The sequence below is a fragment of the Mesoplodon mirus genome, assembly GCF_964341445.2.
Source record: "Mesoplodon mirus genome assembly, chromosome: 2".
Lineage (NCBI taxonomy): Eukaryota > Metazoa > Chordata > Mammalia > Artiodactyla > Ziphiidae > Mesoplodon > Mesoplodon mirus.
In genome coordinates this window covers 113,697,067-113,720,764 of record NC_138977.1, presented here as the reverse complement: position 1 = coordinate 113,720,764, position 23,698 = coordinate 113,697,067, and positions in this window count along the sequence as shown.

Below are 23,698 nucleotides of genomic sequence, written 5' to 3'. Positions count from 1 at the left end.
TTACTTGCAAGATCGGCAGACAGGCTATAGAGAAAACAACATGCTCCAAAATGGACATAGAAGGGGAAATGGAGAGGGAATTTCTCTGTCTGCTTCCACCATCTTCCATTGGTCCATGTTTGCCCATGGGGAGCTCCAGTTTGCGTCTTGACAGATCAGATAACGGAACTGCCCAGATGTGCGTGGGGAGTAGGTCTCCTCAGAAGCAGCTTGAGCTGAGCAAAGGGTCAGGGACTCCAGAGACAGGTAAACTGAGAATCTAAAACAGTGCCTAAGAGGTATCACAGTACATCCATAGTCCTCATCATCTTTTCTTCATCAGATTTGCTTGCGTATCATGTGGCACCAAGTTCCCTTTCTGAAACCCCTTAAACTCTCATTGTTGGATTTTAAGCAGACATAGATGAGAGAGGTCTTTCATCACCTGAAATATCCATGCAGAGGTGCTGTAGTACAATCTGAAGCGTACAATGCCAGAGGATGTTGAGCGTCGAAATTATATATCAACTTCCCAGTCTTGTCCAGTCTTGAGCCATGCAGAGTGTCACAGCTCTGGGCAGTAGATTCCAGTGCTGCATCCCTGCTAACACGGAGTTGTAGGCTCACCCTGAACTTTCAAAAGAGGTTTATGGTCAGTAGAAATTGGAATTTTTTGCCCTAGAGGCATTCTTTTTCACCCCACAGGCATTCTTTTTAGTTATAAAAATATCTTCTTAAAGCACATAGAACCTGGGGAGATAAATATTATAGACAGGTTAAGAAGTGGTTTTAATTACACAGTAAATTATTGGGCTAGTCATTATTGAAGGTAGATACGGAATTCCTTTATATTCTCTCTGTGAGTTGTCCTAAATGAAGGATGTTCTCTGAACTGTAACTTAGTTATTTTAATACACTTTAAATGAATAGATTTCAGAAATCACCTGAAAACATATTAAGTCAGTTTGAGTCTCTCCTTCGATTTCTTTAAGTTTTATCTATGGGTTACAAAAATAAATTTGGTTAAGTTTTAAATGTCCTTCCATTGTATTTCAGAAGAGGAATCACAAATAGTCCCTCACACTAGCTGCTGACTAGAAGAAATAAAAACTTATAAACCAGTTGGAGCTCTTTGGGTAAAAGATAGTATGTATAGTCTAGTAAATAGACTATATACTAGCCTATTATATACCATAATGTACCTATAATATACAATATATACTATACTATAGTATGTCTTTTGGGAAGGAGGATGGGAGTTGGTATCAGTGAAAAAAAAAAAAGAAAATAAACAAGGGAAAAGTAAAATGGTAAGCCAGCATCTTTATACAAACTAATGAGATGGTGTACTCTGAATTGAGAGCATGTAAACTCAAATATATGAACTCAGGGAACACCAAAGTTTTAAAATAAAAGTGAAGTAGGAAGAAATGTAATGTCAAACTGTATTCTGGTTTCCTTCCTCCTTTACACAGTGATTTTCCACAGATCTTTAGAGGTACATTGTGTTAGACACCTTCTTTTGAAATTCAACGTCATGCTCTAAATGTAAATTTGAATCAAGCACGGTGATGCATAGTTTTACATGTCAGTGGCTACACTATAGTACCCAGTAATTCAAGCACTAATCTAGATGTTGCTGTGGAGCTGTTTTGTAGAAGAGGTTGACATCTACCATCAGTAGTCTTAAAGTCAAGGAGATTATCTACAATAATGTGGGTGAGCCTCATCCAATCATGTGAAAGACCTTAAGAGCATAACTGAAGTTTCCTTAGAAAGAAGAAATTTTGCTTCTCAACTGCATTTTCTGTTCCTGCTTGTAAGTTTCCAGCCTGTCATCCTGCCTATGGACTTCAGACTTGACCAGCCAGACCCCACAAACACATAAGCCAATTCCTTGAAAAACAATCTGTGTGTGTCTGTGTGTCTGTGTAGTTCTGTTTCTCTGGTGGAACTCTGACTGATATAAACCTTGAAACCTTGACTGTCAAATACAAAAATCAGAATTATGAACAAAATAATCAGCACTTTCAATATCAACAGTGAATTTGGCTTAAAGGGACACAAATTCTCAAAAACAAATAGGCTCTTTGGATTGTTTTCCTCGATTATGAATCAACTATGTTCTGAATTTCTGACACTGCTGTAGAAAGGCAGTTTTATATATGAGTCTATATTCGGAGATTTACCTAATTTTCTGAACAGTCTCTCAATTTATATTCTTAGGAATTTGTTTATTAGCACATACTGTCACAGATGCAAGCATGCAGATATTAGATGATAATTTTAGGTAGACAATTGCAGGAACAATAATTTGTCATCAACAACAAAAATTTTCTCAATTTTTATTCAATTATGAGCTGCTTACTTTCATAAGAAACATTTCATAGACTTTTAGTTACAGTAACTCATTCGTTTTATCATGCTCTATTTTCAAGTATACTGCAAACTTTTGTTTTTCGTTTATTTTTTACATATTAATTAATTAATTTATCTTTGGCTGCACTGGGTCTTCATTGCTGCGTGTGGGCTTTCCCTAGTTGTGGCGAGCGGGGGCTACTCTTCCTTGTGGTGCACAGACTTCTCATTGCAGTGGCTTCTCATTGTGGAGCACGGGCTCTAGAGCACAGGCTCAGTAGTTGTGGCGCACAGGCTTACTTGCTCCGTGGCATATGGGATCTTCCCGGACCAGGGCTCGAACCCCTGTCTGCTGCATTGGCAGGCGGATTCTTAACCACTGTACCACCAGGGAAATCCTGTTTTTCTTTATTTCAAAACATTCAGTCAGTTCTCTCAACAAAACAATTCCTTCTCTACTGCCCCTAGGGGAGTTTGCACCAACCTGTTAGTAGTTTATTTTTCTGAAATATCAGTTTTGCTGTTTGAATATTTAAGCCAAAGAGGAGGGGGTCAGAATCAAAAAAGTATTGCCTACCTTGTAAAAAAGCAAGTAAATGATCTTAGAATTCTGTCAAGGCAGGATGTGCAGTGTTGCAAAGGAATTTCCCTTCATAATTCTGCCTTTCCTTCTCTCTCACCTGTGGAATGGCTTGTGTGTCTGAATACTTCTGTAAGGCTGGGCTTGGCTGGACTTCCTTACACTGACTCTACTTGCTTGGTCCCTCATTGTCATTTGCATCACCTTTGATCCTGGCCATGGAAGTTGGAGTTCTTTGTTTCTCCCAGTGCTTTCATCTCTTCATGAGCCTTACCAACTCCACTGTTTCAAGTGAAAAGGCAGTCTAACCGATTTTCCTGAAGGCCCCCACAGTGGACCTCTTTCTACTTTAGACATTTGAACCTTCAATTATTCTCTTTGACTGAGAAACAGATGTGTTTGCCCTAAATATTACACACTCTGAAACAAAAGATGTTGAATGCACATTCATTTCTGTATATACATGTTTAGCATAACTTCTTGAAATGTGGGTAAGGAGAAAGCTAAAACTTAGACAATTACAACAGTTACACAAGTAAGACTTTTTCTTCCCCAGATCAGATAGTCTCCGAGAAGGAAAATTAAAGGCCCTTATTAGCTTTGCAGTCTTGGACAAATTATTTAACTCTGAGTTACATCAATGTAATGCAAATGATATCTATCTTGCAGAGTAATGTAATGATTATGTACATAAAGTTCCTGATACATTGTAGGTGTTCAGTAAAAGATAGCTGTTACTGTCATTAACTTTCCCTCCACAAAAGGACATCATCACACTTGATTATATCTTCCCTGTGATCCACACCCCAGGGTCTGAGGATGGGCAGAGAAGCCTCAGCTCCATCCAATGTCAACTTAATACCCTGCCTGTGAAGGGCATTGCCCTTAATATTAGGGTAGCTTTGGTTCCTGCTAGTTGTTCAAGTGTCTTGACCCTAGAATATCAGGACAAGCACATCGTCACTGTCTTCCCCATGAGCCTCATTCAATACAAACTTTCATATCAAGAAATTGTCCATGCATGCACACACATTGGGCAATCCACTTTGCCCTACAGTTGTTTATTCTACTCAAAGATTTTGAAGCTGATATAGCTGGAGAGGTCAATTTGAGATCAACTGGATTCCACATAGTCAACAGCATATATTTGGAAACATTTATTTTAAGGTTTTGGTTTTTAATTTTCCTCGAGTTGGAAGATACATATGTATTTGAGCTTAAACTGATTTTTCAAAATCCAACTAAGAGTGCTACCCACTTGACATGGAGATCCAACCACCAATAAAATTCAGGAGTCGGAGCTGAAATAAGGTGGAAACAGAGAGTCAGAGCCAGATCCCACACCATTGCCATTCGGGCACCTACTACAGGGTGTGTCCGTGTTAACTGGAAGAACAAAGACAACCAACAAGCAATGGACTCGGCCTCGCTCATTCTGTAGAGACATCTGCCCTTCAAAACCATCTTCGATGACTCCCAAGACTGAAGGACTGTAACCTGAGAAGGGAGAGGACTTGCTTAGAAGCTGCCACTTTGCTCTTTTTTCCTTCCATGCTCTTGAAATGTTTCCCCTCCTGCTGGGAGTGCCACCATCCTTCTCTTTCTCCAATGAGATTTCTGCATTCTTATTGAGTACTGAGCTCATCCAGGAACAGAACAGGAGACTGTTCTGAGTCTCAATGGATTACGTGCTCTTTCTTTGTGCTCCCACATCCTCATTAAAATTATTACAGAATTGTAATTTGTATCTATGTGTTCCACTGGACCACGATCAGTTTAACAGCAGAGACAATGCTACTCTCATCTTTGATCTCCAGTGTTTAGAATATTGACTGGTAAATGATACAATTTTGGCTTTTAGAAAGAGTTACATCAGTAAGTAACATTTGTAAGATACATTTGTTCAAACTACTATGCATTTACTTAAGAATACTGTTATTTAGCTCAAATCTTTATTCACTTTCATAAAAGATATCACAATGAACTTGATTAAATGATCTGTTAAACACAAAGGAAAATACTGGTTTTAACATACCTTCATGTGCCACACTAGAAATGTCATTAAGGGAGGAAATGATTTGTCTTTTATGATCCCTTAGGTGGCCTGAGTTTGGTTCCACTTACAAGTTCTTTCTACATTCTAAGACATGATTTGTTGATATGAAGCCAAGGTAAATCATCTTTTGTCATCCTTTCTTACCTTTGGGGCAGTCCATTTCTGAGATGGTTGGTTCTCCCCTTCCCTTCTCATGGAGGTGACTTAGTCACAGTAGAGATTTACTATTGGGGGCTTTTCCTCATCATATGGAAATCTGTACCAACCATCCCAGATAGTAATCCTGTCTTTTGCATCTTTGGTCCTTATTGTTTCTTCTCTCTTTACCCAAACACATTTAAATAGTTATTAAAGTTTGTAAATCCACAAATTCTTCCCTGGTAATCACTGTCAGGTCTTATTGCTTCCCTCCATGATTTCCTGTAGCATTTTTTTCTATACCATTCACTTTGCCATTTAATTCTTTCTCCAACTGATGACAAATGCTGTGCAGTCTATTTCCAAATATAATATAAGCTAGCATGTTAACAAATGGATAACATCTCAGTGTGAGTTTTCCCAAGCCTGAGACAAGGGATTGTACTCCGGTACCTTATTTTGGGAAGTAATTCCAAGGGACAAAAGTGGGGGACTGGGAAACATGAAACCGGGAAAGATTGCCAATTCAAGGCTAAATGGTTACTGCTGTGGACAATGGGGTCCCAGTTCTACTGGGGACTCTCTGAAGAGCCATGTAAAGTAGTCCTTAGAATCATTCACCTTAGTCATTGAATCAGGGTGTACTTACCCATGGACCTCCCCCTTCTCTTTGACCAAGGGCTTGCCCATACTTCTTGGTTTAACTTACCTCAGAATGGTGAGTGGATCCCTGCAGACACCCATGTGGGGGCCATAGAGATTTCTCATGGGAAAAAATAAGAAATGTGTGATGCTGCTAAAGCATAGTATTTCAGGTTGCACTGCATAGTGGTGGCCACACAAAGCCTAAAGTAAAAAGGTGGGTGAGGGAAGGTGAGGGGAGCATAAAAATGGCTCATATAAGCTATAAAAGCGGCATCTCTGGCTTTTGGTGGGTAAACACATGAGGAGCTAACTGGTCAGCTGCTCCATAGGGCAAGAGGAGGGACATTGTAGATGGGGTGATCATTGAGTTGCACAAAATATTGACTTCAGCCTCAATGAATTACTATAGTACAGAATGAAATGCTTTGGCAAAGTCAATGAATATAAAGGAGAGATTTTTCTATTTCCCTTCTTCGGCATCTTACTTACAGGAATAATTTCATTCTGGCTCTGCTTAATGAGTTTTATGACCCTAAGCAAGTGAACACCTTGGCTGGACTCCAGTTTCTTCATTTATGAAATGAGGTGATCACTGAACTCCACTGAGGCTCTAACATTATGATTCCATGAATCCATATCCTCATAGTACACTAGAGCCTAAAATCCCACTATCTTTCCAGAAATATGTACATCTGTATTACTGTGCTTTGCTTTCCTGCTAGATTCTCTGCTAGAATTTTTCCAGGGCTGGGAGATTACACTAAGCTTCATTTTGGTTTCTTATGTTCTGTATGCTGATATTAATGATTCATAAATTGCTTAGGAATTTCCTAAATATTTATACAAGAAAAAAGTCTGTAAAGAATGCAACCCTGAAAAAAATAGTTGATGGTGACTTCATGAAAATTTTAGCACATGTGCCCTTGGAAACAGTGACTTATAACTGCATGCTAAATGGTAAATTCCCAGAGTGTTTCCACTAAGATGAAAAACAAAAACAAAAACAAAAAACCCTGAACTCTTTCCCATGGCCTCCAGATTATATAATCTGGCAAACGGACTCTGCTTCCTCATGCCCTTCCATCTCCCTTCCCTCTCCTGGTTCGAGCAACAGTGGCTTGCTTTCTACTTCTTGACCATGCTTAGCTCATCTCTGACTCAGGGTCTTAACCATTCATGTTCTTCCTGCCTGGACTGCTCTGCTCATCTGTGTCTTCTCCTTGTCATTCATCTCTCCACGCCAATATCACATCCTCAGAGAAGCCTGTCCTGCCCATCCAGCCTAAATTTGCTACGGTCAGTCTGTATTACTTTATTTTTCTTCCCCAAATTATCACCATCATATTTTTTGGTTATCTAGTTTATATTTAGTTATATATTTATTTATTTTCTGTCTCTAATAAAAGATAAGCTTCCTTCTTCAATTGCATCCCCAGTTCCTAGGAGAAAATCTGGAACATAATCGATTCAGGATTGCTGAGCGGCCCATGGTCAACATTCAAACAAAAGAAAACAAACATTGAACTTGAAACTAGAATTCTTGAGTTGTTTCTGATATGAGATTATATAATCTGAGAATAATACCATCTATCCTGTCTACTGCACAGGTTGTTGCTTTATGTTTCGACTTTAATTATATGAGACTTTCCCTTCAAGAATATTCTAGAAGAATGCATTCATTCATTCTTTAGCACTTTATGCTTATGGTTTGAATCCCAACTTCATCATATATTAACTGTGACAACTTGTCCAAGTTACTTAGCTGCCTTATGCCTCAGTTTCCTCATCTACAAAACAATGATGACAACAGTACCGACTTCATATATTATATCAAGAGTGCTTAGGAAGTACCTAACACATAGTAACCACTATGTAAGTGTTAACTACTATTTTTTTTTCATTCTGTATAAGCTTCTTTCTCTGTTAATAACTCTGATTAATCCTAACCATCCTCCTAGGCAACACTCAAATGCTTGGTCTTCCATAAACCCTTCCTTATATCCCCATTTGCCTTTACCTTCCCCAACCAAAATCCACGTAACATTTATAATTTCTTAAACTCTATTCACTTAGTAAACACTTCAATACTTTCTTGTTTGTTTATTATTTGGTTTTGTAACAAATAATAAAGAATCATCAGGTATTTTCTTAGTGCCAGTTTATGAATAAATTTATTTTTCTCCCAATAAATGGAATTAATTCTGTCTCAATTTACTTTAAATGTGTATTTAAAACATTTGATTCAAACGAGTCCCTTTGTAATGATCACTGGTCTTCATGAATAGAGGAGAAAATATCACATCTACTTTTTCAAGTCAGTTGTCTTTTCATTTCAACATATTTCAGAAAAAGTTCATTTTTATTTTACTACAATTTATTTGTTATAATTCAAAATAAATTTTTGAGAAAAATAGTTACTGAATTTAATGAAAAAGATCTGTACAGCAACCCCAAATGATGTGTATCTGCTGTTTGTCCAGAAGATTTGTAACTTTAAAAGTACAATACAATATTTTTCAGGATAGTTCTTATAATTTAAAATAGTTTATACCCAAAATGAAGTGTGAAGCAAAATATTATACACAAATTATAGTTTACATCTATTTTCCGGTTATAGTCAGAAGTGTTAATTTCTTAGTAAGAACTTCATTTGCTTCATTTTCTAATGATAGAAATATAGATGAAACTCCAAAGATGTTCTCCTAAATATATTTAGAAATTGAACAAACATAATTCCTTTATTTATCTCCAGTCAGTTATCTCTTCTATTTCCTGAAAAGACTGGTCTAAATCTTTATCGCCAGCTCCGGTTCCCCAGGCATACACCTGCAGGGACATTCGTCTGCAGATAAAATAGGACCATCGGATATGAACCTTTTGATTTCCTTCTACTTCCGGTCATAAAGATCTCCGTATTCACTTATATTTACTTCCTGTTCTTCTGTGGAAGGTCAAAGAAAAGTACCCCATTTTCAACCTCAACACCTTTGTCCCCTTGGCTTGCTGGAATAAAGACTATTAGATATACCTGATTTAGATGAACCTGAATATGAATCCCAGTTCTGTTACTTAATAACCATGGGACAATGGTTATTAAAATTTTCTGAGTATCTTTTCTTTCTCTATTGTAAAGTGGAGATAATAAGTGCTACCTTGTCAAGTGATGATTATAAACATTATAAATTACATAATGTGTTAAGCAACCAGCAGTGTACACATACAGGACCTAAAAAAGTTGATTTCTTCCTCTGCTTCTTTTTCCTCTCTTAAAGTCACAACTCTCCAGACCTCAATTGTCTTTGTCTCAATGAGGGGAGATTCCTTTTCCTTTCATCCCTCCCTAACATCTCATTTTCTTATTTTTATCTTGTCCTTATCCAAATCACTCCATTACCTCCTGGATTCTACACTTAAAGACCCTTTCCTTACTGTCTCTCTTCTCCTTCTTATAGCCAAATTTCTCCAAAAGTTTCTCCTGTCTTCATTTCCTCAGTTTCCCATTCATCTTTCTAGCTAACTCAGATGCCCATCATGTTATTAAAACTTCTGTTTGCAAGATTAACAAGAATCAGTTATCAATTTTACCATTTTCTTTATGATCATTCTACTTCTTCCACGTCCTTGAAAGTCGTACCTTTCGTGGCTTTGATGATGTGGTGCTCTTTTTCCTTCTCTCTAGGTAAGTCTCCTTATTCTGGCTCCCTCTTACATATATGTAAGTTCCAGCAGCCCCTTCTTTGTCTCATGTGCACTCTGTCTATTCTAACAGAGCATTATTACCGTGAATAGTTTCCTCTCTGCTGCTGTCTCCCAAATCAAACTCCCCAACCAAGCATATCAATTGGTTAATATGCATTTCAACCTGAATATCTTGCATGACACTCAAACATCTAGAATCATCATCTCTTACACCCTCAAATCTATTGCTAATGGTTTTCTATATGTTGCTCACTGGACAAAGAGCTTTCAAATGTCCAAACTACAGGCAAATGAAACTTCCCAGATTTCTCTCTGGATTCCTCATCAACCCTATCCAAATGTCCGTACAGTGAATTCTACCTCATAAATGTCATTCCATCTGTGCTGGTTTTTTCCACTGCTTAAATTTAATGCCTTAGAATTTTTCACCTACACTATTTTCATATTTCCCAATTGGTCTCCTCAATCATTAATTTCTCCTTTTTTATTGATCATTGTCCAAAATACTACCAAAATTGTTAACATTCTAAAACATAAAACTTAAAAAAATTTATAAACTTTAATAATTTTAAGTTCATCAGCAGCCTAATTATGTATTTAATTACAGTCCCTAGGGGTTGGGAGAGGACAGAAAAAGTATTTGATGAAGTCTGTAGCTCCTTCATGAGAAGCTCAAAGTTATGAATACTTCCAAGAATCCTAACATCCTCCTAACTTCCCCCCCGCAAAAAATGAAGGAATCTGTAGTTGCTTAAGAAAATTACTTAGAAGAAGTGATGAAGATAAAATTTTAAAATCAGCCAGAGAAAAAGTTTGAATTACACACAATGGAACAAAAATATGGATGACAGCAGATTTCTTACTGGAAACAAGTAAGCCAGAAGAAAAAAACCGCTGAAAGAAAAAAAATTCCACCAACCTAATATTCTAAATTCAACAAAAATTAAAATTCAAAAACAAAGGCAAAATACTTTTTTAGACCAAGAAAAGCTGAAAGAATTCATCATCCGTCAGCAGACCTTCGTCATACTATATACTGAAGAAAGTCCCTCAATAAAATGGAAAATGACAGAAGCTGAAAATATGAATATACACCAAGAAATGAAGAGCACAGGAAATGGTAACTGCATAAGTAAATACAAAAGATGTTTCTCTTGCACATTAAATCATTTTAAATGGTAATTGATATAGCTTAAGGCAAAAATAATAATGCACTGTAGTATTTGTAATATTCGTCAGAAGTAAAATATATAACCAAAAAAGCACAAAGAACAGGAAGGAAGAAAGAGAAATATGGATTTGAACAAACACTTTATCATAAAAGATATATGGAAGGCAACTAAATACACGATAAGCTGTTTAACAGCATTCGTCATCAGGGAAATGAAAATTAAAACCATGATGAGATACCACTAAATACTTATGTGAATGACTCAAATTAAATGACAATACCAAGTGTAGACAAGGATGAAGAGCAACTGGAACTGCTGTTGGGAATGTAAAATGGTACAGTCATTTTGGGCCATAAGTTAACAGTTTTCTAACATTGTGAATAAACACTTCCCAAGTGACGCAGCCATCTTTCTCAGAGGTATTTGCCCAAGAGAAATGAAAGCATATACCAGTATTCCTCTACATGCATGTTCCTAACAGCTTTGTAATAGCTCAGAACTGGGGACAACCCATATATCCATCCATAGTCTAATCAGTAAACAAATTACAATATATGCTTACAATAAAATGCTACTCAGCAATAAAAAGAATGAGCTATGGATATATTTTAAAATATAGATGAATCCTAACCTGTTTATGCTTAGTGAAAGAAGCCACATCAAAAAAGTACAACTTTATGATTCCACTTATAAAAGTCTAAAAATTACATGTAAATCTCTAGTGACAGAAATGAATCAGTAGTTTCCTGGAAGGGGATGCAGGCATTGCAGGAAGGAAGAAATACAAAAGGGCCATGAGGAAATTTTTGCTGAAGATGGATATGTTCATTATCTTTATTGCTTTGACTGTCTCATCAGTGTCTACCTATGTCAAAATGTATCAAATTGTACACTCTAAATATGTATATAATATAGTTTATTGTATATTGATTATACCCCCAATAAATCTGTTAAGTTTTTTAAAAATTCAATATCCATGTTCTTCAGCATATTATGAAAGGTGCTGTTTTATGTGCATAGCCTTAATTCCTACTTCCCATGTGCATGCATCCCATCCTTCAGTCACGCTGCATCACTACCTACTATGCCCTAAGAACTATTCTCATGCCACCATGACTCAATATCCAGGCCTTCTTTTTAGAGCAGACTTTATCCCTTAACTGGAAAATACATAATTTTTCTTCAAGGTACAATTCAAATGCCCTTGACACCAAAGTAGAACCAAAACAACAAAAAGAAGGAAACACTATTTGTTGGGTATGTCTTATTGAGTTGACCCGTAGTGAGTGAAAAATCTTAATGTCAATAATCAGTAGAAGTCCATACAATCAATAAACAAATTTCAAGGATTCTTTACTCTGGAATTTTTAAAGGTAAGAAAGATACTAGTTGAGAATGATTAATCCAACACTAGGGCTGTATGATTAATAGAGAGTTTAGTAAAGGATTATATTAGGCACATAGATACTAATAATGTTAGCTAAATTTTATTGAGTGATTATATACTGTGGTTACTACAAATGTATTATCTCATTTAATGCAGAAATTAGTGACACATTTTTATTATCTTCATTATAAAAATAAACTGAGACTTTATAGTTAAATTAGCTTTCCCAAAGTCTCAAAGGTTATGAATTGGAAAGCAGAGGTTTGAATAGTAGTAGTCCAAATTCAGAGATCTCTCTTACTGTCAGCACCCTGCCATTCATCTATACAATGGATTATAACTAGCACACACTATGATTCTTACGGGAATTTCTAAAACCACTTCACTGAGGAATTAGTTAAACATTTATCCAGGTATAGTTAAGTAAAATGTCCGTTTTGTTTTTTTATAGATCCTGTTGATTTCCCATTCATACTCTACATTATGTCCTAAACTTTTATCTTCTCCCTTACAAATAAGTGACAGAATGAAGTCTTTTTAGTATTTGGGCTGCTAAACTAATTTCACAGAATTTTATCTCTGTCTGCTCAAAATTCAGATCCTAAGACCCATCTTTCATCAACAGCATTCACATTGTTTCAAATATCCCTGACTCTGGTTGTTACTGCATTGAGTCTATATAATGCAAAGCTTCCCAATGCTTCTTCTGCCATATGTCTAGTGTCAGTTGCTTCCAAGATGGTGTTTGTGTCTGTTTATCTGTAATATCTCCAGCAGTACTAATAAGGGTGGGAAGTATTGTGTGGTCAACCCTAGCTATTACCGAAAAGATACATCTTCCAGACTAAGTTTCACTAGATTAAGTCTCCTCCACTGAAGAGAAATTATTATTCTTCACTTACTGCATAATATTTTCAAATATTTGCCTTATGATTTTTTTCATATCAGGGCTTATGTGGTTATATCACATTTTCCCTGCACTCTTTTGTGTCACCCTCAGTTAGAATTGCCACCCACCCCCTCTGTACTGCCCTGGCACTTTGCCTATAGCAGAGTTATAAAACTTTGCCTATTGGAGTCTGCTAGACTATGAATTACTCCCAGGGCATGACCATGTCCTATTTCTTTCATATGAAAAAGCCATCAGGGGCTTCTCAGTCCTCATCTTGTTAGAACTCTTAGCAGCACTGGACACAGTTGCCTCTCCTTCTTCCTTGAATCCTTTCCTTCGTTTGGCTGCCAGGTCACCACCCTCTATTAGCTTACCTATGTTTGTGGTGGCCCCTGCTTCTCTGTCTCTTTCTGAAGATGAATGGTCCCCAAAGGGGTCATGCAGAGCATGTTTGTGCCATTGGGTGTGGCAGCCCTGTCCCCAGGGCCAATCCTTTGAGCATTTATATTCTATCTAATTCTTTTTTTCTATCTCCTCCATTTCTGTGGCTTTAAAAACCATCTCTAAGCTGACAAACCCCACATTTATATCTCCAGCACAGACCTCTCCATGAACCCCATCCTCTTACATCTGTCTGCCTATTTGACATGTCTGCTTGCACGTCTAATAGACATACAAGTCCTAGCTTGTCCTAAATTGAACCCTGAGTCTTCCCTGCTCCCAAATCTCCTAATATGGGCTTTCACATTTTGGTAAAAACAATTCCATCCCTCCTGTGGCTCAGGGTAAACCCCCTGGAGTCACTTCTGGTTCTGCTCATTTGTCTCCTATAATATAAATGATCCATTAACAAATCCTTTCATCTCTCTTTTCAGTGTATATTCAAAAACCACACACTTCATACCTCCTTCACTGCTATCACCCTGACCCAAACCACCATCATCCTCTACATGGATTATTGCAGCAGCTTCCAAATTGTCTCCTAAATGATAGCCTCACTGTCTTCAGCCTATCCTCAATACGGCAGCTAAAGAAATTCTGTTGCTCAAACCTACCCAAGGCTTCACATCTCAGAGTAAGAGACAAGCTTATTCCAATGGCCTACAGGGCCTTTCAGGATTTGCCATCTCGCCTTCAGCGCATTATATCTATTCCTCCTTTCCCTACTCACTCTGATCCACGCTGGCTTCTTTACTGTTGTTCAAATATCCCAAGCAAAATCCTCTGTGCTTGCTATTCCCTTTGCCTAGAACAGTCTTCCCCCAAATGTCCACACAGCTCATTCTCCCCCTTCTCCCAGGTTTTGACTCAAATGTTATCTTCTAGGGAAACTCTCCTTGATCCTCTCTAGAAGATAAAAAGTTTCTGACCACTTCTATCTCCCTTCCTACTTTGTTTATTTTCATAAAATTTACCTTGGTGTAGTCTATTATATATTTTAGTTATTTAGTTAATTTATTGTCTTTCTCTCCCCTCATTAGAATGGAAAACCCAGAGTGCAGGGATTCTGTTTTTCTCACCATTGTTTTCCCAGCACTTAGAACAGTGCTTGATACATAGAAGGCACACAAAAAGCATTTGTAGAAACTGTAAAAGTATGAAACAAGTGCATGTGTGAATGAGAGAGTAAATGAATTAATATTTCCCATGACCTAACCTCATTTCTGTGATAGATAAATAACAGTAAATATTTATTGAAATGAAAAGGAAAGCTCAGGCAAATAGGACAAAGTTAAAATGAGAAAAAGGTGAAGATTAATGGAGAAGGACAAAAGTAATAACAATATTACTCTCTTCTCTGGTCTTCACATCTGATGTGGGAAAAGGAGAATTGTTTTGGACAGCTTATACTATTCTTTATTTTAGCACAAGCACTGAATTTTTCTTTTCATTTTTTAAGTTCCCTGCCACCTGCTTTCTTTATGTTTGTAAATACTGATGATCCACCTACTCACTTGGCTTCTGTCAGCTATCCTGACTTTTGTTCCAATCTTATTTTGCTGTTTGACCTACTCTACCATGCTGTAAAGACATTTAGATTTAAAACTGCTAAATAAATCAAAAAGAATATGCCAGTTCCTTTTAGAAGAGACTGTACTTTGGTTCTCAAGGAATAAACATGAAAAATTGTTTACATATTAGTGGAGACATAACTTGTCTCTATACGTATTTTTTAATATATATAATCCCACTTTCGCCAAGTTACATCAGGAAAATTTCCCAGTATTTTTCCTCACTTCACAAAAGTCGGTTTATCAGGGTTCTTATAAAATAAAACTGAAGAGGAACTCATTTGTGCCTAATCATGGTGGTTGATTCAGACACTCATACTATCAGTACTATTGTCACTCCATTTTGAGAGGCATGTTGTATGCAAACCTCTTGCTTTTTCTGTAACTAGATGGACACTGTAATTTCTGTAGTTTGCTGTTCCCACTTGGTTACGTTTTGGAGACACTGTCAAAGCACTAATGAAAATTACTAGTCAATGAGCAATCATTTATGGAGCAGAGCCCATGCTTTCAAGGAGCTAATGATGGGGCAGAATTATCAGACATACATATGGGATTATAATTTTCAGATTAATAGTACACAGCTATTAAAAAGGCATGCTACTGTAACCCACATACAAGTGGGCATGAACCAGAGGTTGCCTTTCAACTTTCATTGAGACAGCATGTTGCTTCTCTCTGCCCAGTCTGTAGTCCGAGACAAAACTGATCATGTTAGAAAACAACTGAAAGAGAAACAGCTAATCCAATGTGTTTTCTGCTCACACAGGGAACAGAAGACAATTTATGCTCTTCTAAAGCCAGAGAGGAGTGTGTAAACCACCCCTTACTCCCACCTATGCAGAAAATCATTCACAGGCAATGCAGCCTGAAAGGCAAATTTTAAACAAGGTTTAGCAGAGCCAAAGAAAGCAGAGCCTCTTTCAAGCTTTCTTTGGCTCTTCCTAAGAGGGATATGAAGACAGTCTGTAGTGTCAAAACAACCAGGCTGCAGAGAGGATCCTGCTGTTGAGATTGAGGAGGGGGATTCACCTGAGGGGTCAATCTGGGGAATTCTGCCTCGTGACAGTCTAGTTATTGCCTAGTTATTGCCTCTGCAGCTAGTTATTGCCTCTGTGGCTGGGAAGAGTCAAGAGTCAGAGGATTCTGCAGGGCATGGAACTCTGCCTGTATTCTTCTTCCAGCTCCCTTTTCTCTTAATGGCTTTGAGGAGAGCAGCCAGATGACCTCGATGTGACTGCCCCAGAAATAAGCACCTGGCACTAGCACCCATGTGGCTTCCCGTCTTTCTAGTCATTCTAAGCCCTGCATCTCTGAATTGCAGGATATGCCCTGTTTGCTCTCAAATCATTTCCTGACAGTCTCCTGCCTGCTCTGCGTCTCAGGAAACTATTTTCCATGCTCCCTTGTCCTCTGGCTTCTGGGTATTTTGAGTCCATGGGAAGCGGGGCTAAAGGAAGGGAGAAGCCCTTATACTGGGTGTCGTTCCCCCTCAGCCTCCTGGCAGCTCCTCAGTAACTTCATTTCATGCTGCATAGGACCTACCTATGTCACAACTCCTGCCAGGGAGCCAGCCTCATGGCGTCTGAGCTCTGTTAACACCACCTCTTCTTATTCCTCCTCTCCTGGGCTAATAGGGGCTTCCTGGTACAGCTAAGCTCTAGGTTGCCTTCCTGTCTCTCTCTGTCTTGTCGGGCTACTCTTCACCTGTGTTACCAATTTCTTGCACTAAATTATTTTATTTTGATGGAGCCAGTGTCATTTCTGTTTCGCGCTGGACACTGATTCACAGGTTGCCAATCAAGTTGGATCTTTCAACCTCCTACTTGGCTGGGGTTGCTAAGGTATAGAAAAGGACGATGTTCAATAGACCACCAGTTGTCTTCCCAATCCAGCAAATGATAGCCCTGACGTGCATGTTAACTATATATATGTTTTCTTTTGTACATTCTTGATGCTCTGACATCTGGGCCCTCGGTGACTGGTAGGAGACTGCCCCTTGAAGGGCTAGCTAATTCTTAGAGGTGGCAGACAACTCCTCTGTGCACATGACTCTCATAAGCAAACCAGCCAATCCAAAGCCCACAGAGCTCAATCACCTCCTTTATCACAATCTAACACTTCTAGCTCTTATCCACCTGCCGTAATGACCCTGGGCAGTGCTTGTACTCCAGAACCCACTGAAAGTATTCAAACTAGCCAAGCCTAAGCCTGCTTCCCCACCTGCCTCACCCATTCTTGCCACGGAAACCATGGTAAGGGCTTTTGCTCATATTTTCCTCTTACTTCTTCTGCCTCCTGACTGGTTCCCCATGTGGCCCTTCATGGTGTGTCATGTGCCCTATTTCTAGGGATCTGTGAGTATAAAAATTTCTTCCTTCATAACAGTTCTATGTCTGTTTGTCTTACCACACATGTTTAAACAAATCTAGTACATTTTAAACAATGAGATACAGTCTTTTGTTTCTGTAGATTTTTCTCCTCTAATTTTTTATTCTTAAATATCATCATTCTATTAAGGTAGTCGGTTGGGAGATCAGATGAAAGGGAATGTTAGCCTGAAGCTACGTTTATCTAAACACCACAGAGTGTTTACTTTGCCACTGGTCAGCCTTAAGCCATCTTCCTTAATGGTCATTTTTAATTGTAATCAGTCTTATTAGCTCTTCTGCCCTAAAAGAACCAATCTCCTGGTTCACCTTTCTTTCCCTCCTATTTCACAGAGAATCGAATGCACCGTAGGTGAATTACTTCAGTTACTTATCCCCCCCACACAGCATGTTCTGTTCCTGCAACCTCAGCGAATGTGGCTTCACTCCTCCTGGAAGCTAATCCCCTCCCCTGAGCTCTATATCCCACCTGCTCCAAAGTGCTGTATGCTCAACCCAGCTCTCTTCCTTGGATTCTCTACTTTTTTAATTCTTCCCCTCAGCTTAAGAAAAGTTCAAGTCTTTTCATATTTTTAAAAATTTATTTTATTCAAGTATAGTCGATTCACAATGTTGTATTAATTTCTGCTGTACAGCAGTGTGACTCATATATATATATATTATATATATATATTCTTTTTCATATTATTTTCCATTATGGTTTATCATAGGGTATTGAATATAGTTCCCTGTGCTATACAGTAGGACCTTGTTGTTTATCCATTCTATATATAATAGCTTGCATCTGCTAATCCCAAACTCCCAATCCTTCCCTCTTCCCCTCCCCCTCCCCCTTGGCAACCACAAGTCTGTTCTCTATGTCTGTGAGTCTGTTTCTGTTTTATAGATAAGTTCATTTGTATCATATTTTAGATTCCACATATAAGTGATATCATATGGCATTTGTCTTTCTCTGTCTGACTTACTTCACTTACTATGATAATCTTTAGGTCCATCCATGTTGCTGCAAATGGCATTATTTCATTGTTTTATATGGCTGAGTAATATTCCATTGTATATATGTACCACATCTTTATCCATTCATCTGTCGATGAACATTTAGGTTGTTTCCATGTCTTGGCTATTGTGAACAGTGCTGCTATGAACATAGGGGTGCATGTATCTTTTTGAATTAGAGTTTTGTCTGGATATAAGCCCAGGAGTGGGATTGCTGGATCATATGACAATTTTATCTTTAGTTTTTTGAGGAACCTCCATACTGTTTTCCATCATGGTTGCTCCAATTTACATTCCCACCAAAGGTGTATGAAGGTTCCCTTTTCTCCACACCCTCTCCAGCATTTGTTATTTGTAGACTTTTTAATGATGGCCATTCTGACCAGTGTGAGGTGGTACTTCATTGTAGTTTTGATTTGCATTTCTCTAATACTTAGTGATGCTGAGCATCTTTTCATGTGCCTGTTGGCCATCTGTATGTCTTCTTTAGAGAAATGTCTATTTAGGTCTTCTGCTCATTTTTCAATTGGGTCGTTTGTTTTTTTCGTTGTTGTTGACTTGTGTGAGCAATTTGTGTATTTTGGAAACTAAGCCTAGTCGGTCACATCATTTGCAAATATTTCAAGTCTTTTCATCTTTAAACAAAATATTTACCTTTTCTGTGTGCCCCCCTTCCCTCCCACTTTCCTTTCATACCCGAACTTCATGGAAGATTAATACTTAAAAGTCACACTTCCTAATCTGTCTTCTCTTCCTCAATTATAATCTGGTTTATGCCCCTTCTTTCCACTGAAACTGATGTTTCTGTGGTCTCCAGTCACCTCCCAGTGAACTACTTTGTAAATCTGATTTGGCCTGTGTGGTATTTATCACCTTAGGCTCCTCTCTCTTCCTTTGATTGATGTGACACCACCCTCTCTTGATTCTCAGGCTGCTCCTTCTCACTTGCCTTCCTTGTCTCTTCTTCTTCCTGTTTGCCTTTTGAATATTGCAGTTCCTGGGTTTCTTCCTTTGTAATTCTCAAAGATCCATTCACCTACTTTCCTGGCCAAAATGGTGTCACTCCAAGTTATACCATTGGGTTAAGCCAGCATTTCCCTAGTGGGTATTACAAAGAAAATGTATGTAGATATATACACATATTGACAGATATTGGTAGAAATGCTATAAAAGAATGTTTTCCCTAGTCAGATAAGGTTGGGCAACAGTTAACTAGAGAAAATTAAACAGAGAGAGCATACCTGCAATGCACCATTTCTAAAACGTTTTAATTTTTTTTTAAATAGGCATATATTAACACCTTTTGGCAGTATTGTCATGCAGAAGCTAGTTTATAAAATGTCAGATGGTAACACTGTTTCAGAAGGACCTTGCATAAATTTGCACTAAGATACATTAATTTATTAGGACCCTCTAATAAACTGTCTAGTGTGGGCAGGAATAACACAGTGTCTGTCATATTAAAACGTAAGTTAAGCAAGTTTTGGTAAAAAGGAACAGACAGGCCTGAGGCAAGTCAGGACCATGAGAAAGCATGGCACTGGGCTAACTTAGACATTCCCAGAACCTGAAGAAATTTCAGGAAACTGCAGTAAGGTGGTAGACATACCAAAGGAATGAAAGATTTGTACAAGACTATTGTTCTACACCAGTGAAAGTAAAAAAAATACATGTTTTTTTAAGTTGTATAGGTTAATGAAAGAAACTCTTCAAAATATATATAACTTCTCCCCATCAGTTTCATCAAAATGTAATACTCAGATAAAACCTTTGAAAAACTAAAAAAAAAAAACCCTTTTCCTTATAAACAATTTTATTTCCTTTCACAAATGATAAGGCTGTAACTAATCCAATTTACAAAGAGAGAAACCTAGTTTTAGAAGATAATTGAATTTGTGTTATTATGTCCACAGAACTAGTCTTTGTTTTTCTTGTAGGTATAATTAGAAATAGGAAAATGAAGAAACAAAATTGAATTTTACCTAAAGCACATATGAAAGTTTAGTTACAAACATGGTGTATGTTGTTCAGCTTCAAGCTGTGATGAATACTTTTCAAAGTCGTGGAAAGCTGTTTTAGAATGGTGTCCACAGCAACCTAGCAAAATCTAAGCAGAGGTACAATTTTTTAAAATTAGTCTTTAATTGTCCCTTTTCAAAGCTGGAACAATCATATCAAAACTTTTAATAGATTTCATTTATATTGACACAAAAATACTATACTTTTAAACAGTACCCTTTAGCATCTACACTATAGATAGACACAAAATTAGAATACAGCTGTAAATAGGAAATTGCTCATTACAAATTATGCTATTGAAATAGAATGTGACATTACATGATGCATCTCTTCTCATGAAAAAAGTATATCACAGATATTTCAAGACCATACCATATTACATAGAATTTATTTCTTTTTGCTTACACATGTGATTTTTTTAATATTAACCACTGACTATGGTATTCAAAATTACATACTTGGCCACATAAAAGCTTTGCAACATTTTAAATGCATACATTGAAAGTTTAGAGTACATTGTAATCTAAACAAACAGTATTCACCCAGCCAGCACTACTCAAGAGAAGGGAACACTAAAAAGTGGACAGTTTAATTTTAAAATTTTGTATGAAAGAGAATTTGCTATCCTCTCAAAACTTGATGGAACTATTACCAAACTGCAGATTATGTCTCTTCAATCCCTCTGGGAGCATCTATCTACCCAGCATCTGTCCTTGTTCCCAGCTTCACTCCTCAGCGTCACAGCTTGTGTTAAAGTATAACATCTTTTCTGTCACTTAGCAAACTACTCTTGCTCACAAGCACAGAACTTGGGATTTCCAAGGCATTACTCTAAACTTGAGAAGAACATCTTTGAGGATGTAGCACTTCTCTGCTAATCCTTCCTCATTTTCCATCTTCAACACACACAGAGGCAGCAAGGAAATAAACAGAACCATACAGTTGTTTGGAGGACTCTATGATGAGGAAGTGTCTGGATCTCAGTGGATTGTGTAAGACACTGATGTCAGCCTATGCAGTATTCATTCTTCCTTTCCTCCAACCTGAAAGGCTCCCATCTGTTCAGGATTACAGCATGCTCAGATAAAAATTTACAACTTACAGATCCTTTGTTATTAGACATAACCGAATGCTGGCAAATAATGCACATAATGGCATTGAGTGGGGCTTTGGGAAAGTCTCTTTTAAAGGGGGAAGTTTTAGCTGACATGTGCCCTTTGCCTTTTTTTTTTTTCCTTCTTCCTGCTTGGAACTCAGTACAACACTGGAGGCAAACCAGAGGTGCCAAGTATAACATGTGAAGGATTACTGAATGAAAGGCTGAATCCCACACTGAGCCTTGGGACCACCATACCTGTCCTGGGCAGCCTACCTCTGGACCACTTGATATGTTGAACAAACAAACAGAAAAGCCAAATCCCTCTCAAGTACAACTGATTTTTCATTTGGTTGTCTATTACTTGTAGCTGAACACAATCCTAACTACTGCAGTAAGAATAATCTACCCTAGTTAAGTTTTATAATGCTGAGCCATGTCCGTAGTATTTGTGCCAAATAAGCGTGACTTTTTCTGTATTATAACAGAATGAAAATATTAGACTTTATCCCTATTTAAATCCTTGTTTTTGTGGATAAACTTAAAAGAAGCATAATTATCAGCACTATAGCCATTAGAAGTCAGAAATAAAACCAGATAAAATCTGAAAACATGTTTGTATTGGGTGTTGTTTAGAGCTTTAAATTTAATTGTTAATAAATTGTATATATAGTACATTAATTAAAATGGATAACTCCACAATAGTGAAATATATAACATTTGAACTATTAAACATAAACAGAATTAAATAAAAGAAAGTTAAATTTCAATAAAAGAATGTTATAACTTAATACCATCAGAAAGCTGGTAACTGAAAAGACATCATTTGAATTTAAAATTTAAGGATGGAATGAGCAGCTGTGTTGTTGAAGAGCAGTATAGTTTTGTAAAACAATGTGCTTGTGTAAAATCTGTGAAACCAAAATCTCAACTCTATCCACTCTTATCACACTAAATAGATACATTAATGAGAGAGAGAGAGGTGATAGATGATGGGTAGATGGATAGGCAGATGGGTGGATAGATAGATGAAAGATAGATAGATAGATAGATAATGGGTGGATGGATAGATAGGTAGATAGGTGATACATACATACAGAGATGATAGAAAGAATATGGCAGTTACCATGGTACAGACTCTTTATGTGGCCTTCATGACTCTCAGCGAAGTATCCCCAGACTCTCTCTCCAGTTCCTATCTTCCCACCTCACCACACTCAAACTCTATAATCAGTTCAACACAGTTTGCATAAATGACCACAGATAGAAGGAGAGTTACCACAGCCTTCCCCCACTCCCTTAGGAAGAGCAGACAGGGGCTGATAACTGTGTTCCCACTTTGCACACTGAGTGAAAAATGTCTAAAAGAAAATTAAAAATGGGAAATTCAATGCTTGTGAACATGCAAGAATCAGGACAGCTTCATTTTTTAGGTTGTGTAAAATGTGAGACTATGGCTTTACTTTGATAAGCATGTATTTGAAGGTGGCTGAGTTTACTAATACTGTAGAAGCATTTTAAATTATTTGCTGTTGATTGACTCGTAGAATTACCTGGTATTCTCCATTTTACTTGTAAAAATATCAATATGGACCTACTCACCTGATGCAGGAGCCCTTCTGATCTCATTTGTTTTTACTTTCTTTTGTTATGTTCATTATGCATTTTAATTAGACATCAGGAAACCAAATAAAATATAGGTGTATAAAGAAAAGTAATTAAATAGCTTTGAAACTTGTAAAAGCAAGCTGTTGCTGCTCTCCTTTAGCTGCCAAACCATCTGTGGAATTAGGTGTGAGATAACTAAAATATGAGTAAAACTGTAAAACTATTGACTAATCCTTCATTTGCTTCATAAGTGTTTATAAGCCACCACTTGATGTTAAAAATAAAAATTGAAACTTTAGACAATGCATTATGAATATAGTTTATGCAAGAAAGACTAAGAGATATCCATCATGGGTGGGCACCTATTCAAACGAAAGGCTTTGGTCTTACATCAACAGATGGGAGATTGCAGGTATACTGATCAGCTTCAAGTTACAAAAATGGTGTTAAGCTATTGGACCAGATGATTACTTTGTTGCCTCTGAACTCTAAGCTCAGTATAATGTATGCCTCTCTTATAGAAGAGGAAAGACTAAGAAAGGGAAGCAACATGGCCAAGATCACCTGGTAGAGTTCATACTTGAACAAAATCTGCTCAATTCCCAAACCGCTGTAAGCAGATACTGAATTTCTTCCTTAGATGACCACTATGATATAGTAACATCATCGAC